Here is a 17280-nt window from a genome sequence, read left to right as displayed (position 1 = left end):
AGATCAATCTTTTGTTTTTCACTCATTTTACATTTGTCTGAATCCCTTACAACACTGTCAGGGTTGGGCTGTTCTGAGCTTGGCATACATGTACCACACAATGCGCATCACTCTGCTTTTCTCCCAGTTTGGGATCTTCCCAGCAGATGCTGTCAGCAATGATGACCTCAACTCCATCCTGTGGTGTGCATGGGCCATGCCCCCCAGGCTCCTCTCAAAGGACACAAGGGCAGTCATGACTTCGCTCATTTCAAGCTCTGCAACTGCCTGCTCCCTGCTCAGGGCTCTGGCCCACATGAAATGGGCTTGCTGGGTTGGTATGCACAGACGTCCTTCATTTAAACCTAATGCCAAAGTTCCACGCACAACAGCAAAGTACAAGAGGGTTCCCCATCACTCCATGGGGCTGTCAGACCTCCCAATTCTTACAGCCTGGCATTTATAATAACTGTGTTTTATCTCTGTTCTTTCACAATAAAAGGTTCCACCGAATAGGATAATATTAGGAAGAAACTGCTGACTTTTGTTCCTGTAAAAATAATATTATGGTTCAAGGAAAGGGTGACAACCTTATCTACGGGAGACAGGGTGAACTGTTTGTGAATGAAGGAACAGTGGTGTAGGATTTGTTTTGGCAAACTCCAGAGTGGGGATGCAGTTTGAGTAGATAGAAGGCTGGCCAAGGCTGCACGGGGTGAAAAGAGCAGAAAGGCCAATTCCTGTTGCCCTCCACGCACGGGCAGAGCTCCTAAGCCATCACCAAGGAGGGGCATATCATAGTGTCCTGCTCCACCCCAGCGCTACATGTCAGGGTAGCTGGAAAACACCGGGACACACATCTGTGCTCCATCCTGTTTAGGATACAGCAACATAAAAGAAGAATGTGTCCCCTACAGAAATGAGCAATATATACACAGTGTCCCCGTGGCCCAGCCGTCCGCCATCCCCACAGCCCCAGGAGTACACCTCTCCAGTGGCAGCCAAGGCTAGGTAATGGTGACCGACCATCAGAATGGGCAGCAATTTTTACAATGTTTCTGGAGGCAAGGCTTTGGACCAGCTGTGGGGCCTAAAGAAGGAAAAATACGAAGAAAAGTAGTCATCAGTCCAAGGAAAACGAAATCAGCGCAGCTCTCCTTTATCATGTATCCCTGAGCAAAGCCTGCTCTAACTGGAAGTGGGGCGTAAGTCTCTGGGGGCCACGGGGCCGGCTCTCCAGCCCTTCCCACTGAGCACCAACAGAACAGCGGGCAGCCTCCAAGTGCTCTGCAGCAAGACCAGAGCCGATGCAGGGGCAGGACAGGCTAGCCCCATGCCACAGAGACACACAGCCGACAGGGAGGAATACCTCGCTTTAATGAAAACATGCCACGTCCCAATTTGCCACTATCCCCATGAGGCCCATCTCCCTCATCTGTCACCTGTCTGGCCCCAACATCAAATGAGTTTACACGTGGAAATGAGTTTACAAATGGGAATCTCACGATTAGCAATGAGTTTCACTGTAAGGACTTCCTAATCTTCACAACCCAAATCTTGACAATATTACAACTGAGATCATTAAACATAATATACAATAAACAGAAGCTTATCAATCTTCAGAAATTAAATGGCTTAAAGAAACACCAGAGCTTGTGCATCTATAGTACAGACCCTGCTCCACAAGGGAACACTGCAGGCGGTGCCCAGAACACTCACCAGTGTGTCACTATTGTAGGCCTGTGTGTACACGCGGCCATTGCGTGACAGAATCAGGAAGCGCTTCTCTGCACAGGCAATCTGTGTGACTCCCAGGTAGGCCAGGCCTTTGCACTGGATTGGACCAATCACATTGGCATAGTATTTCCATCCTATTAACACCCAACCTATGACCTCTTGCAATGATCCCTGCAAGATGAGAAAGTAAATGTTTTCTTTTACAACAGCAAAAAAAAAAAAAAAAAAAAAAAAATGCTGGGAGTAGCACTGAGATATTATAAGCTAAAAAACAAAGCAAATAAAGAGAAAATATGCTGATTCAAAGCATCAAAATAGCTCGTACCATGCTGTATTACCTCATTTAACAGGTATGATGAAGCAACTGAACAGGTTATTTTTCCGTTTCCATTGCATTTCATTTTAACACAGACCATTAAAAAGTAGTATAAATGGCCCTTAAATACTAATGTATTTTAAAATGCTCAAACTATATCAGGGTCACCATTTTGTGCTTTAACAGGCAAAATCCCAAAAGCCCACACACAAGGCTGGGAGGCCAGCAGCCCTATTGGTGGTGAGAGAAATCAAGACGTACAGGAGCAATCTGGTGACAACCAGCCCACACTAGGTGCATCCCCACCTGTGCATGTGCACAGGCACACACGCATGCACACACGGAGGACACATGTTCCAGGTCAAGCCTTGCAGTACTATTTGTGTTTTTTGTTGTTTTTGTTTGAGATGGAGTTTCACTCTTGTTGCCCAGCCTGGAGTGCAGTGGCACGATCTTGGCTCACTGCAACCTCTGCCTCCCGGGTTCAAGCAATTCTTCTGCCTCAGCCTCCCGAGTAGCTGGGATTACAGGCATGTGCCACCATGCCCGGCTAATTTTTGTATTTTTTAGTAGAGACGGGGTTTCTCCAAATTGGCCAGGCTGGTCTCAAACTCCCAACCTCAGGTGATCCGCCCACCTCGGCCTCCCAAAGTGCTGGGATTACAGGCGTGAGCCACCACACCCGACCCTCAGCACTATTTGTATAGCAACATTGTGGCAATAAGCCCAAGTGTCCACCAATAAGAGACTCACTAAAGAAAGATACATAAAAGACACATCCACACACTGAAGACTAAGCTGCTTTATAAAAACAAAGAGCGACACTCTGATAAAGTACTCCAGTATATATGGTTAGTAAAAAAAAAACAAGCAACACAAGTAATGCAACATGCTACCACTAGCGTACTCATTCCAGAGAACAAGGAGGTTACAGAGGAGACTGAAAAGTCAGAGGCAGCAGGTGGGAAATGGCTGGAAGGCGTGGGCGGGGAAGCGACAGTGTGTCTCTGCCTAGGTTTGATTTTTGAACCATGTGACTGTATTCCTTTTTTTTTTTAATCACTGTAAAACAAAATAAATACTCTTCATACTAGAAATAAAATCTTAGAAAAATCTGGATTCAAAACTAGGATTACTGTTATACACTGGCAAAGTTCACTACCATTCCCAAAGGCAGTTTTCTCATTGACATAATGAGATACAACAGCGTGCATGAGGTCCTCAGCGGGCCTGCACCATACAGGTGCTCCACACATGCAAATCACTACTATTACCATTACTATTACATAACAGATATAATATATAATTATACTCTCACTACTATAACCAGCATTACATACTAACACAGCCCGTGTTCAGAGCATAAAGAAGGCTGTGGAACCCCCTGCAGGTGGGAGGGCCTGGGGCTGTGGATAAAGGGGAGCTCTCTGGGGCTGTGCCACCTGAACCTGGAACGCGGGCCCCCAGGTTGGGTCCCCAGGCCTGTGTGCCTCAGCTTGCTCATCACTCACTCTCAACACGGATAACACTTTCAACAGCAAACATGTTTAAAAACCATAAGCCAGCTCCCCCCAACAATACCAGAAAAAACAAGTCTTCACATGGGCCCAGGATGAGAACCTAGAAGTGGTACTAGCTACAAAACACATGGAGAACACGGTTCTTGCACACACACCTTATGAGACGTCAGAGAGCTACACAGCGGAAGCATCTACAGGGCATAGCCAGATGGTCTAAATGGGCCATGACAACAATCACCATTTGTCGCAGATCAATGGCAAGCTCGTTGTCTTGTGGAAGGGTGAGGTACCTCAAGAAACTCTCAATGAGGCTCAGAGGGCCACACAAAAGCTAGAAAGGAAAAGTAAACAAACATTCAGAAATGGTGGGAAAAATTAAAGTAACAATTAGCCTTTAATTATCTTTTTTATTTTGCTATAGACTCATTTGACCCATCAAATGACAATGTCGATGATACAATTATACTATACAGCTATATATTTATGCAGCATATAAACTGACTGTACAAATGTCTAAATTTGCTGTATACATGTACACAACATTGACTGTGCATATATACATTTATGATACCACAGGTAAGTTGAATCCACACAGATTACTAACACAACCAAACCACCCTACAGGCCTAGGACCCCCGGAGAAAGGCAGAACCACTTCTGTGGGAACCCAGCACAGCATCTCAAGCTGGCCTTGAAATCTAAAACCAAAAACTTTATTTCCATCTAAACGTTGCCCACTCTGGAGAACACCTACTTTCATTTGCATAGTTCTAATTCTTCTAAAGGCAGAAGAGCCCTATTATCATTAAAGACTGCAAATAATAGAAAAACCAAAGCATGATATTGGAATGCCTAAGACTTTCCCAAAAAACCGGCAAAATCCAACTTGTACTTGACCTGTAAAGACCAGCAGTCCTGGAGGTTTAGGCCCAGGGCCCCACACGCCTGCTCCTCCCCCAGCTCGGCGTCCACACCTGTTAAGGGGGGAGCTGGTACTAAACAGAGTGATAGCTCAGGTGACATGCCCTGCACAGAGCCCAGTACATAGGAAGGGCCAACAAAGCAGGCCATTATTTTCGTTGTTCTTTTCTGGTATTGATTTAAAAGCGCATGTTTCAAGCTTGGTTCTCTGCTGACAAGGAAGTCAGTGTTCACTGATCTGAGTCTTCTCCACAAACAAGTGGCCTCCCACACCTGTCTCATCTGACTCAATGCTGTTACTACCAAACACACACACGCCAGAGAAAAATACTGCCGTGGACACGCACGCCGGTCTTGCTTAAAAAATAACTAGACTCGAGTGCCACCTACACACAAAGTTCCATCATGACACCCACGTGCATGTAGCCCTCGGAGTGGGGCGTATCCTTCCTGCAAATGATGCTCTGGAACCTTTGCAGCAAGGGCAAAAGCGGGGTGCTGGTGCCCTGGGCAGAACGCTCATTGTCAGTCTCCTGTGCCTCGCTGTCCCACAGCTGAAGCAACATCAGGATGGCAGACAACATTTGGCCAAAGGAGAAAAGATATTTATTCCTAGTAAAAACAGATTAACTTTTTTTTTCATGGTGGAGCAAAAATAAAAGCAAACAGCTAGATAGAAGTGAAGAAATACTTGGGATATGAAAGGAAACGAAAGTAAAGCCATGGTAATTAAATCACTGAATTGACACCAAGATTTCAGCACACGACATCACCTTTTGCTGATAGGAAAGACCAGTTAAGAAGCTCAAAGAGCATGTTTACATGAAAGATCTAGGATCTTAAATTCATGGAATAAAAATAATTAAATGAGGAAAACTGAAAAAAAAAAAAAAATTCCCAGTCTAGAAAACTAAGCATAAAAAAAGGAAGTGAAGAAAAGGAAAAGAGAGAGCGAGCTCTGGGACATGGTTCTCCGGTTACAGAGCACCACATCTGCTGCAGTCACACACGATTCAGTGAAACAAACACAATGCAACAGGTATTTGGACACAGAGCCGCTTCCCCAAAGTGTTCCCAGTCTGTGGCAGCCCTCACCTCAGCGTGCCTCTCTGCACAGCCAGCTCCAGCAGGATGGCCAGGGCCAAGTGCTGGTCCTGCAGGGGGACGCTTCTGGCCCTTTGGTGCCTGGTGTTCCGTGAACATCCCTGAAATTAAAACAATGGATGCAGGAACAAAGCGACCTCCAGAAAGACAGCATGCTTACAATCACACTAACACGTTTACTACACGCTCCCTCCCAAGGAAGGATATATTTTTAATATTTAGAATCAAGTTTCTGAGACTTGCTACTCAAATTTTTCAGAGATTTTTAAAGTGTAAAATTAGCTTACAGAAATATATTTTATTTAAATTATTCATTCAGACACTATATTACAGTAGATGACATACTCCAAGTTTGTGAAACATAAAATAATTTATCTCATTATCAAAAACATGAGTAGAAGAATATCTAACTATCTTTTCCAGTTTCAATGACTTGTAAGACTATAACAGTATCAACATCCTCCTACGGAATTAGAGAGCCAATCTCCAAAACCACCTGATAATCTGAAGGCAAAATGTCTACACTAATTTTTATCTCTGATCAATGAAATATTTTTAACTTTTCTATGTTACTCAATAATAAATTTTTTAAAATTCTATCCCAAGACTGCGGAGAAAGGATCCTATGGCATCAATATTACAGCTGAATTTTTGAAATCAACTCCATGCCTATGTTCAGGGCCTCCAGCGTTAAAAATTTGTGGTGATGCCTTCACCAGCAGGCTCAGGAAGTGGACTCAGAGCCAGGGATGCAAATGCCAAAGGCCTCCTGCCGGATGGAAGAAGGCACAGTGCTGACCTCTGCAAGGGGAGTGAGGAGTGGCCTCACTTTTCCTCTGCATCTGTCCTCCTTGTTGAATTTTATATTTTCTTTAAATTTAAAAACCTTAACAAAAATGCATAGCACCTAAGACCAGAATTCATGTTTTTCTTACACACAAATGATTCCTATTCAAAATTTTTTACGCTAAAAAGACCAGCTAAAGGACTAAACTATTTGATCTTGAGTAGTTGTTTACTCCCACGTTATCTATAAGACTTCAAACCAAGCACCACTCTGCACTCAGGACAGCAGCTCCTAATCACAGACAGACACACAATGTAAGTGCTCAACCCTCCACGAATGACTGATGGCCAAATCTCTAAGCATCCTCCCTCGTCCATCTCATTTAGTATCACAGCTTCCTGGGTCTAGTCAGAGTATCATATATCAAATCTCCTGAAAAGCTGAGAACCCAGACCCAGAATCACAGCACTGAGAGCCCGCTGAAAACAGAGGTGAGAAACCAACCTACTAGGCTTCTTAGCTCTAAAGTGAGGGTGGTAAGAACCAGCCTCAAGCAGGCCAGCTGTCTGCGTGCAGAAGGCAAGAAAGGAAAGAACTCACCCCATCACAACGGACCTGAGGAAGCTGGTCGCTCTCTCCACCACCTCCAGCTACAGAGAGGACCCGGTGCTCTCATCGAAGAGCGAGGCCTCGGGAAGTGCTCGCAGGGCGTCCAGGGACTCCTACAACAGCTCACTGCAGAGGTCCGCATTCTCGCCTGGGCGCACACGTGTCAGAGGAGCCTGCCCACTCCCCTCACTCTCCTGCTGGGCTTCCCATCCCTCAGCGAGAGATGATGCCACTGTCACCTTTCCAATCCCTCACTCAGCAGGCCAAAATCTAGCACAGCTGTTCCAGTCAATTCTGTATTTCACGGCTGTCACATGAGCAATACAGTAACTTCTTATTCTTCTAGAATTAAGTCTGTACTCAGGTGTTCCATGGTAGTGGCTGACGTGGGGGTGAGGGTGCATGCACTCTCTTTTTTTTTCTTTAAAGCACAGACATGAAAAGTGAAACAGCCTCTGCAGCCTCTCATCTCACAAGCAAGGAAACCGAGGCACAGAGAGCACAAGGGATCAGCCGAAGGGCACATGGTGGCTGAACCGAGCTCAAAACCCAGACTGTTGATGTGTTAGGGAAGCAGAACAACGCATCACACCAGGGACCATACCTGATCGCCAAGCCCTGCACAGGAAGGCGAAGGCGAAAGACAGTGCCGCTCGGGATCCCACTCTGGCGAGCCCCTCCACACCTTTGCTCACAGGCTGGGAACTGCAGACGACACACACGGAACATACAACCAGTCAGCAGCAGAGGGTGCAGATACTACATAAAATCAATACTATGAAAGGGTGTGTACCAAAATCTGACCAATGGTTTTCTTCAAGTGACAGGATCACAAGTGGATTTTTAGTTTCGTTGTTTAACAACTTTGATCAAATGTCTTTTGTAAAGGAAAAGTTTTCTTTTTAAGCATCAAAGAAATGTATAAGGAATTTTAAATGTCTTGGGAAAATGCTCATGAAATGACCTCCCAAAGTGAGATTCTAGTGGGAGGAAGCAGACGATAAACAGATAAATACATAAACAGAGGGAGAATAAACCCCACATGGGAGACCAGGCCAGGGAGGAGCTGGAAGAAGAGCAGCAGAGATGCACAGGGTAGCCTGGCTCGCCCCAGCTCCGGCGTCCTCCACTTGGGGTCTGCTCCTGGCCACGGGTGAAGCCCTGTGTGCTTGAGCCACCCCGTGGGGAGTCGCCCTCTTCTGAGGATGGTGCTCATCACCATCCTGTGTGTTTTTAAGCTTTTCGCTACTTGCGTATGTTAATTTCACAAGTCAGTTTCATTCCGCATGTAGTAAAAGGTTATGCAAATGGTACACCACAAAAACCATCCTGTACAAGAGAGAAAAGGCTAGAACACCAAAAGGCATAATCTCAACTCAATTATGCATAGAAAGGAATTTTATTTTATACTTTATAGTATATCATATTTCTAATATATGTATATTACAGTATTGCTACTATATATTCTCCAAATTTACTAAAATTTGCTTTCATGATCAGGGGATACGCTATAAAAACAGGTGATATGGAGTTCAAGACCAGCCTGGCCAACAGGACGAAACCCTGTCTCCACTAAAAATACAAAAAGTAGCCAGGTGTGGTGGTGACATGCCTGTAATCCCAGCTACTCGGAGGCTGAGGCAGGCAAATCGCTTGAACCTGGGAGGCGGAGGCTGCAGTGAGCCAAGATCGCACCACTGCACTCCAGCCTGGGAGGCAGAGCAAGACTCCATCTCAAAAAAAACAAAACAAAACAAAACAAAAAACAACAAACAGGGATGTTATAGAAGGATCTCCCCAAGATACCATGTGTAATAAAAATGGCAAAGAAGAACATGGCTGGCCAGGGCAACGGTACACGCTTATCCACAAGTGCCTGAATAATGCACCGGGAGCTCAGAGAGGAAACACAAGAACCTCTGAGAAGGGCACTGGGTACCTGGAAGATGGAAATCTTTGCTCCCGAATCCTAAAGGAGAAATATGAACATGACAAGACACAGACATGTAACAGGACACACAGTCCTTACAAGAGAAGCACATGGGCCAAGTGTGGTCAGAGGAGGTGGGTGAGTCACTTTAGGTCAAGAGTTTGAGACCAGCTTGGCCAGCATGGCAAAACCCCGGCTCTACAAAAAATACAAAAATTAGCCAGGCATCGTGGCACACGCCTGCAGTCCCATCTACTTGGGAGGCTGAGGTGGGAGAATCACTTGAGCCCAGGAGGTCAAGGCTGCAGGGAGCCATGATAGCCCCACTGCCCTGGGCAACAGTGAGACCCCCATGTCAAAACAAACAAACAAACAAAATCATTTCTAGATTAACACCTAATACAAGGTAAATGCTCTGTAATTAGTTGTTATATTGTATTGTTATTTGTATTTCTTAATTGTTGTGTTGTTTTTTATTGCTTTTCTTCCAATATTTTCAATCCACAGTTGGTTGAATCTGTGGATGTGAAACCCACAGATACAGAGAGCCAACTGTAATGTGATTTCAACTATAGTTAAACATAAGGAAACAAAAAAGGAAAACAAACACAAAAATTAAAACGTAAGAAAACAAGGAAACAAGCTGCAAGTATCGCTCGTGTCTCTGGCGAGCAAGATGATCAGGGTTTTGCTCTTGTTTCTTCCTGCCTCCTATACTTTCTATGTGCTCTCCAGGGAGTCAAAGTCACTATCACAGTCAAATAAAGCCAACACTCCTGACTACACAAAATATAGTTTCATCTGGCAATCTTGTAGTTCAGCCTTCTGAGGACAAAAGTCTGATAGACAGCTTCATTTTGGAAAAGTACAATTTTACATAAGCTTTAAACATTCTAGTGGCTGTCAGCAAATAGAGGAAATCTGTAATATATTATCAGGCATCAACAAATTAAAACTCATATGCCCAAAAGCATCCCCACTTTTTTTTTCTTTTTGAGACAGGGTTTCATTCTTGTTGCCCAGGCTGGAGTCCAACGGCACGATCTCCGCTCACCGCAACCTCCACCTCCCCAGTTCAAGCAATTCTCCTACCTCAGCCTCCCGAGTAGCTGGGATTACAGGCATGTGCCACCATGCCCTGGCTAATTTTTTTATTTTTAGCAGAGACAGGGTTTCTCCATATTGGTCAGATCTCAAACTCCCGACCTCAGGTGATCCGCCCGCCTCAGCCTCCCAAAGTGCTGGGATTACAGGCGTGAGCCACCGCGCCCGGCCCAAAAGCATCTCTTGTAATAAAAGAATAAGAAAATCACATTAGGAAGGAAAAACATGAAGCATCTAAACTAGATGGGCACTGAACATTACAATCTATCTCCTTACCCAGCAGCAAAACAAAATAAAACGTACACAATGTTCAGAATTCATTTTCAAATTTATACTTGAGCTGATTTAAAGCTTTGGCTGGCTTCCACAGTTACTGACAGAAAAAGGTCTTTAAAATAATGACACAGAGCCAGGCGCAGTGTCTCATGCCTGTAATCCCAGTACTCTGAGCGGTTGAAGCAGGAAGATTGCTTGAGGCCAGGAGCAAGACCCCATCTCCAGGCGCGCGCACGCACGCACACACGCACACACGCACGCACACACACACACACGCACGCACGCACACACACACACACACACACACACACACACACACTATTTTTATTTAGCCAGGCATGGTTGCATGTGCCTGTAGTCCCAGCTACTCAGGTGGCTGAAGCAGGAGGATCACTAGAGACCCAGAGTTCAAGGTTAGAATGAGCTATGATTACACACCATTGCACCCCAGCCTGGGTGACAGTGCAAGACATTGCCTCTCAAAAAAAAAAAAAAAAAGAAACAAAAAATTTTAATTGAATAAATAATGACAGAGATTACATAGTATGGTCTGTTACTACATGAGCAAATTGGCAAATTCATTCTCCAGATTACATAAAACATACAAAAAGGGAAAGCAAGAATAAATTTCAGAAGGGGAAGACAGACACTATATTGAAAATCTTAATTAAACTTTCTGAAACAAAACAGTCTGAATTTTATATTTAACTGGCATTAGGATTCTTTTTTTTTTTTTTTTTTGAGACGGAGTCTCACTCTGTCGCCCAGGCTGGAGTGTGGTGAGACGACCTCAGCTCACTGCAAGCTCCGCCTCCTGGGTTCATGCCATTCTCCTGCCTCAGCCTCCCAAGTAGCTGGGACTACAGGCGCCCCCCACCACGCCTGGTTAATTTTTTTTGTATTTTTAGTAGAGACAGGGTTTCACCGTGTTAACCAGGATGGTCTCGGTCTCCTGACCTCGTGATCCACCCGCCTCGGCCTCGCAAAGTGCTGGGATTACAGGCGTGAGCCACCACGCCCGGCCCATTAGGATTCTTTCTTTGCTTTATATTACCTTTTTCTGTCCACAAGAGGCAGAGAAATGCCATGGCTTTTCCACTTAACTTTGACATTCTCCTGAAAAATGGTTCAAGGCAATGAAACAGTGCTCCAAGATTACCAGCCTCTGCTTGAGTCACGGGGCTGAGAGTGGTGGTGGCTGACTGGATGGCCAGGGCCTGCTGCTCTTTAACCAGCACAGAAAGACACCCCTTCAGTTCATTCACATCTAGAAAACAAGACAAGATAACATCTCACCTGTGGACAATGTGGCCACAGTTTGTTGTAATGTTGAGAAAATGGATGGTGACAACAGGTAGTACTCAAAGGCATGATATGTGGCAACAACGGTTTTAACCACTTTACACATACGAATTCAGGCAACCCTCACACCCAGCACTGTCAAGCAGTGTTGTAAATCCATTTTATGGATGAAGAAACTGAGGCACCAAGTGGTTAAGCAACTTCTCCGAGGCCACACAGAGGAGTACAGCACATGACAGAGACTCTGAACCACCATGGCATACTGCCTCTCTGAAAACATCATATAAAAGTTGGCAGGGACAGTGGCTCACGCCTGTAATCGCAACACTTTGGGAGGCCAAGGCGGGTGGATCACTTCAGGTCAGGAGTTCGAGACCAGCCTGGCCAACATGGCGAAACCCCTTCTCTGCTAAAAAAAATACAAAAATTAGCTGGGTGTGGTGGTGCGCGCCTAGAATTCTAGCTACTCAGGACGCTGAGGCACAAGAATCGCTTGAACCCAGGAGGCGGAAGGTTGCAGCGAGCTGAGCTTGTGCTGCTGCACTCTAGCCTGGGTGACGGAATGAGACTCTGTCTCCCCCCCCAAAAAAGAAGTTACTAACACAGAACTCTGAAGTCAACATCAATCAATATTTTTCAGCAGCACATCTCCTAAACAGAGAAAAACACTAGCCATTACTTTTATGTTGAAAAACCAAATTCAAAATAAAAACGATGTCTTGATAAAATTACCCAGTACGCATGACTCATGAAACACATTTATGGACATATTTTAGAGGAAGATAAAGTAACCAGTTAGAATACACATTCCAACTAGTAAGTGATATTTCATTATATTATTCTCTTTACTTCTATGTATCTTCAAAAATTTCCATACTAAGAAGTGTTTTGTAAGTAGCTAGAAGGCAATCACATGAGTGAAAATAATTCAAAGGATTCTGGTCTTTCGATTAAGCATGCGTCTACCTCAGAGTACAGATCATTATAGGGGAACTGTAAGTTACCTCCCACCAATCCCCTATAACAGCACAGTTCCCAGTGGCAGGGTGAGAGCTGGGCTCTTCTGGGCCTGCCTCTCTGCTGCTTACTAGCCTGGAGGCCAGCAGTCACCAGCCTCGCAGCCCTGGATCCTGACAGGTAATAACAACACCCCTACTGGCTGCCTCCCCTTGGGCAGAAGACATCAGTTTTCCGGCTACCCATTCCCTGGATATGCTCTCCACTGGACGGGAGGGACCTTAGAAGGCAGGAGAGGGACACATCTCACCACTCCCTGGAAAGGCACAGGGTGACGCACACTGTGCCCAGCACCAGCAGTAGGATGTGAGAGCTGAAGCTTTGCAGCTAAGAGCTAATAGTTATTTAAAATGACATGAAGAATACTGAATTGCACACTGGGCTCAAGATGGAGAAGTGAAAGACTGACAGGTAAAGCAGTGCCCCTGCCCTTCTCAGGGCATCGCCACTGAGCCACCCTTCAGGCAAGGAGGCTGGCCCAGCACTTCAAGGGCTAAGCCCTTCCTGAAGAGTCACTGCATTTTCCACTTTTAAATAATACATCTCCCTTCTGCTTGGCTGCGGAGCCCAGAAACAACCCCAAAGCTCCAAGAAGGCAGCTCTGCCCTTGAGCACCCACGTGCCCTTCTCCCTGACACCCTCCTGCTTATTCCATCGCAATCCTGACTGCCCAGTCCATCATTCATGTACATTCTAAAACAGTGGGTGAGAAAATACACAAACCATGGACACCACTGGGGAGTCAGAACTCCTACCCCTACCTCACAGTAACCAGGGGTCTCTAGGCAAAGTGGGAAGCCTGGACTTTGTCTCAAGCTGCCAGTGATGAGCTGAAGCACACCCTATCCCGGCCAGAGCAGGGTCACAGAAAGATTTAACCACTTACACAGAAGATTTAAGTAAGACCTAGAGTCACCTAACAACATGTTCTATTGAGAAAGTCACTCATGATACCAAGAACCAGGAAGATCTAAAACCAAATTTTAAACAACAATTATAGACATACCACAATGAAAGATGTGGGAATAATGTGGCCAATAATTAAAAGCGGTCATGATAAAAAGGCATCAACAAGCAATTACAAGCACATGTGAAATAAATGAAAAAATAGAAAGCCTAAGACAAGAAAAGGAAGACAAAAAAAAAAAAAAGAAACCAAATAGGAAGTTTAGAACTGAAAAATACAATAACCAAAATAAAAAGCTCAGTGAATGGACACAGCAGTAGAGTGGAGGAAAAAGGGCAAAGAATCAGTGATGTAAAAGATAGAAGTTACCCAATGTGAATAACACAGAAGAAATACACGCCCCTAAGGTGGGGCATGGTGGCTCATAGCTGTAATCCCAGCACTTAGGGAGGCCGAGGCAGGTGGATCACAAGGTCAGGAGTTTGAGACCAGCCTGGTCAACATGGTGAAACCCCATCTCTACTAAAAATACAAAAATTAGCTGGCCATGGTGGCAGGCACCTGTAATCCCAGCTACTCAAGAGGCTGAGACAGGAGAATTGTTTGAACTCGGGAGGCGGTGGTTACAGTGAGCCGAGATGGTGCCATTGCACTCCAGCCTGGAAAACAGGGAGAGATTCCATCTCAAAAAAAAAAAAAAAAGAAAAGAAAAGAAAGAAGTATATGTCCCCGCGGAAAAGAAAAACAAACAAAAAACAAAACAGTCTCAGGGACCTATGGGACTATAACAACTCCAGTCACTGAACTCACAAAGGGACAGGAGAAACAAGGTGGGGTTGACCGGGAGGCGGAGCTTGCAGTGAGCCAAGACTACACCACTGTACTCCAGCCTGGGAGACACAGCAAGACTCTGTCTCAAAAAAAAAAAAAATAAATAAATAAAAAAAGAAGTTGGGGTTGAAAGTGTACTCTAAAAAGTGATGGCTTAAAAGTTCCCAAATTTGGCAAGAGACATAAACCTACAGATCTAAGGTAAGCAAACCGTAAACAGGATGAATCTGAAGAAATCCAAACTAAGACATATCATAACCAAACTCCAAAAAACAAAAGACAAAGAAAACATTTCAAAGGCCACTAAAGAAAAACAGTACCTCAACTATCATGGATTAACAGGTCAAATGACAGCAAATTTCTCATCAGAAACCATGGAGGCCAGCTGAAAGTACAAAATATTTTTCAAATGATGAAAAGAACCATTAACCCAGAATTCTTACATCCACCAAAAATGTCCTTCGGGAATGAAAAGGAAAGCAAAACATTCTCAGAGGAAGTAAAACAGAATTTGTCACCAGAAGACCCACACCAAGAGAAAGGCTAATGGAAGTTCTCTAAGCAGAATGGCAACCATCAAAGAAGAAAACCCTGGAACTTCCGGAAGGAGGAGATGACAAGCACACCAATGCATAAATACAACAGACTTTTCCCTCACCTCTTGATTTTGCTAAATTATGTCTGAAGGTTCAACCAAAAATTATAACATTGTCATATGTGGTTATAAATGTAAGCAAATGAAATATTTAAGGCAAGTATATTACGAACAGGAGAACATAAAGGAACGTCAGGGGAGGTAGTTTCTATATCCCTGAAACTAGTAAATGACAACACCAGGTACAATCTAATAAGTGTTCATACATACACAGGCTGAGTGTCCCTTACAAAATGCTCAGGAGCACAAGTGCTCCGCATTTCAGATTTTTATCAGATTTAGGAATATTTGCATATAAATAATGAGATATTTTGGGGATAGGACCCAAGTCGAAATACATTCATTTATGTTTTATATATACCTTATACAGAGAGCCTGAAGGTGATTTTATATAGTATTCTTAATAATTTTGTGCATGAAACAAAATTCATGCTAAGTACCTATGAATGGAATTTTCTACTTGGGGGCATCATGCTGGGGTGCCCAAAAGTTTTGAATTTTGGGGCATTTCTGATTTTGGATTTTGGGTTTAGAGATGCTCAATCTATATGTAATATAGTACCTAGAAAAGGCACTAAAAAAGCTATACGAAAAGATACACTCTAAAACACTACAGAAAAATCAAAATAAAATGCTAAAAATGGTCAAGTAAACCACAGACAGCCAAGAAGAATCAAACCAAAAAAATGAAAAACAAAAGAAATAGAAAATACAAAATAAAATGGCAGTGTTAAGCCTCAATTTAACAATAATGACATTAAATTAAATGTAAAGTCTAAATACATTAAAAGACACTGGGAGAATAGGCTAGAGAACATGATCCAACTACATGTTGTCCATAAGAAAGTGACTTCAAATAGGCAAACTGAAAACAGAAGCACAGAAAAAGAAAGATCATGCAAACATTACTGAAAGGACAGCAGAAGTTGGCTACATTAATACCAAATAAGGTAAACTTCACAGCAAAGATAATTACCAAGAGGGCTGGGCACAGTGGCTCACGCCTGTAATCCTAGCACTTTGGGAGGCCAAGGTGGGTGGATCACCTGAGCTCAAGAGTTTGAGACCAGCCTGGCCAACATGACAAAACCCCATCTCTACTAAAATACAAAAATTAGCTGGGCGTGATGGCGGGCCCCTATAATCACAGCTACTCAGGAGGCTGAGGCAGGAGAATCAATTGAACCTGGTGGGTTTGGAGGTTGATGAGCTGAGATCGCGCCACTTCAGTCCTGCCTAGGCAAAAGGACCGAAACTCTGTCTCAAGAAAAAAACAAAAAAAAAGAAAAAGATAATTACCAGGAACGGACGGCAACATTACAAAATGAGAACTTGGTCAATACACCATTAAGACGCAGCAATTTGAAACAAAAAACAATGAACAGAACTGAAAGGAGAAAAAGACATTTATACTTTTATAGTTGGAGACCTCAAAATCTCTCTCTACAGCTAATAAAATTAGGAGACAGAAAGGCTGCCAGGATATAGAACTCAACATCACCATCAATCAACTAGATCCAATCAAAATTTATAGAACACTCCAGCCAATAACAGCAGAATACATAATCTGTTCAAGTATCCACAAATACTAAGTTAGAACATATTCTGAGGCATAAAACAAACCTAACAAATTTTTTGAAATTACAATCACACAGCATATGTTCCCTCAAACAATGGAAACAAATTAGAAGTCAACAAGAGAACAATTACAGGAAAATTGCCTAACTCTCAGAAACTAAACTTTAAAACTTCTAAATAACCCATGGATCTAAGAGGAAGTCTCAAGGGAAATTTTAAAATATATTCTGAACTGAGAGAAAATGCAAGTACTATATATCAAAATGAATGGGAAAGAGCTACAGTGGGTGATGAGAGAGAAATTTACAGCACTAAATGAATGGTACGTTAGAAACTTGGAAACAAATCAATAATATAAGTGCCCACCTCGACAACCTAAAAGAAAACAAAATAGCAAAATAAACCCAAAAGTAAACAGAAACGAAGAAATAATTAAGGTAAGAGTAGAAACAAAGTGAAAACAAAAAAACAATAAACAGTAAAGCAAAAAGCTGCTTCTTTGAAAAGATCAATAAAACTGACACACCTCTCTCAGCAACACTGACCAAAAAAAAAAAAAAAAAAAAAAAAAGGACATAAATTACCAACATTAGTGATGTCACAGACTCTAAAGATATCAAAAAAGATAATTAATTAGGAATTACTAGGAACAACTCTACACACATAAATTTGACAACTTGGGCAAAATGGACTTATTCCTCAAATAA

General features: G+C 43.4%; 1 pseudogene; it reads right to left on the bottom strand.

The window, feature by feature from the left end:
- Positions 1-3750: 3750 nt before the first annotated feature.
- LOC129050358 (E3 ubiquitin-protein ligase HERC2-like) overlaps positions 3751-17280 on the bottom strand; it is a 27250-nt pseudogene continuing 13720 nt past the window's right edge.

Source organism: Pongo abelii, chromosome 16 (assembly GCF_028885655.2).
Source record: "Pongo abelii isolate AG06213 chromosome 16, NHGRI_mPonAbe1-v2.0_pri, whole genome shotgun sequence".
Taxonomy (NCBI): domain Eukaryota; kingdom Metazoa; phylum Chordata; class Mammalia; order Primates; family Hominidae; genus Pongo; species Pongo abelii.
This window is presented reverse-complemented; position numbering and strand designations above follow the sequence as displayed.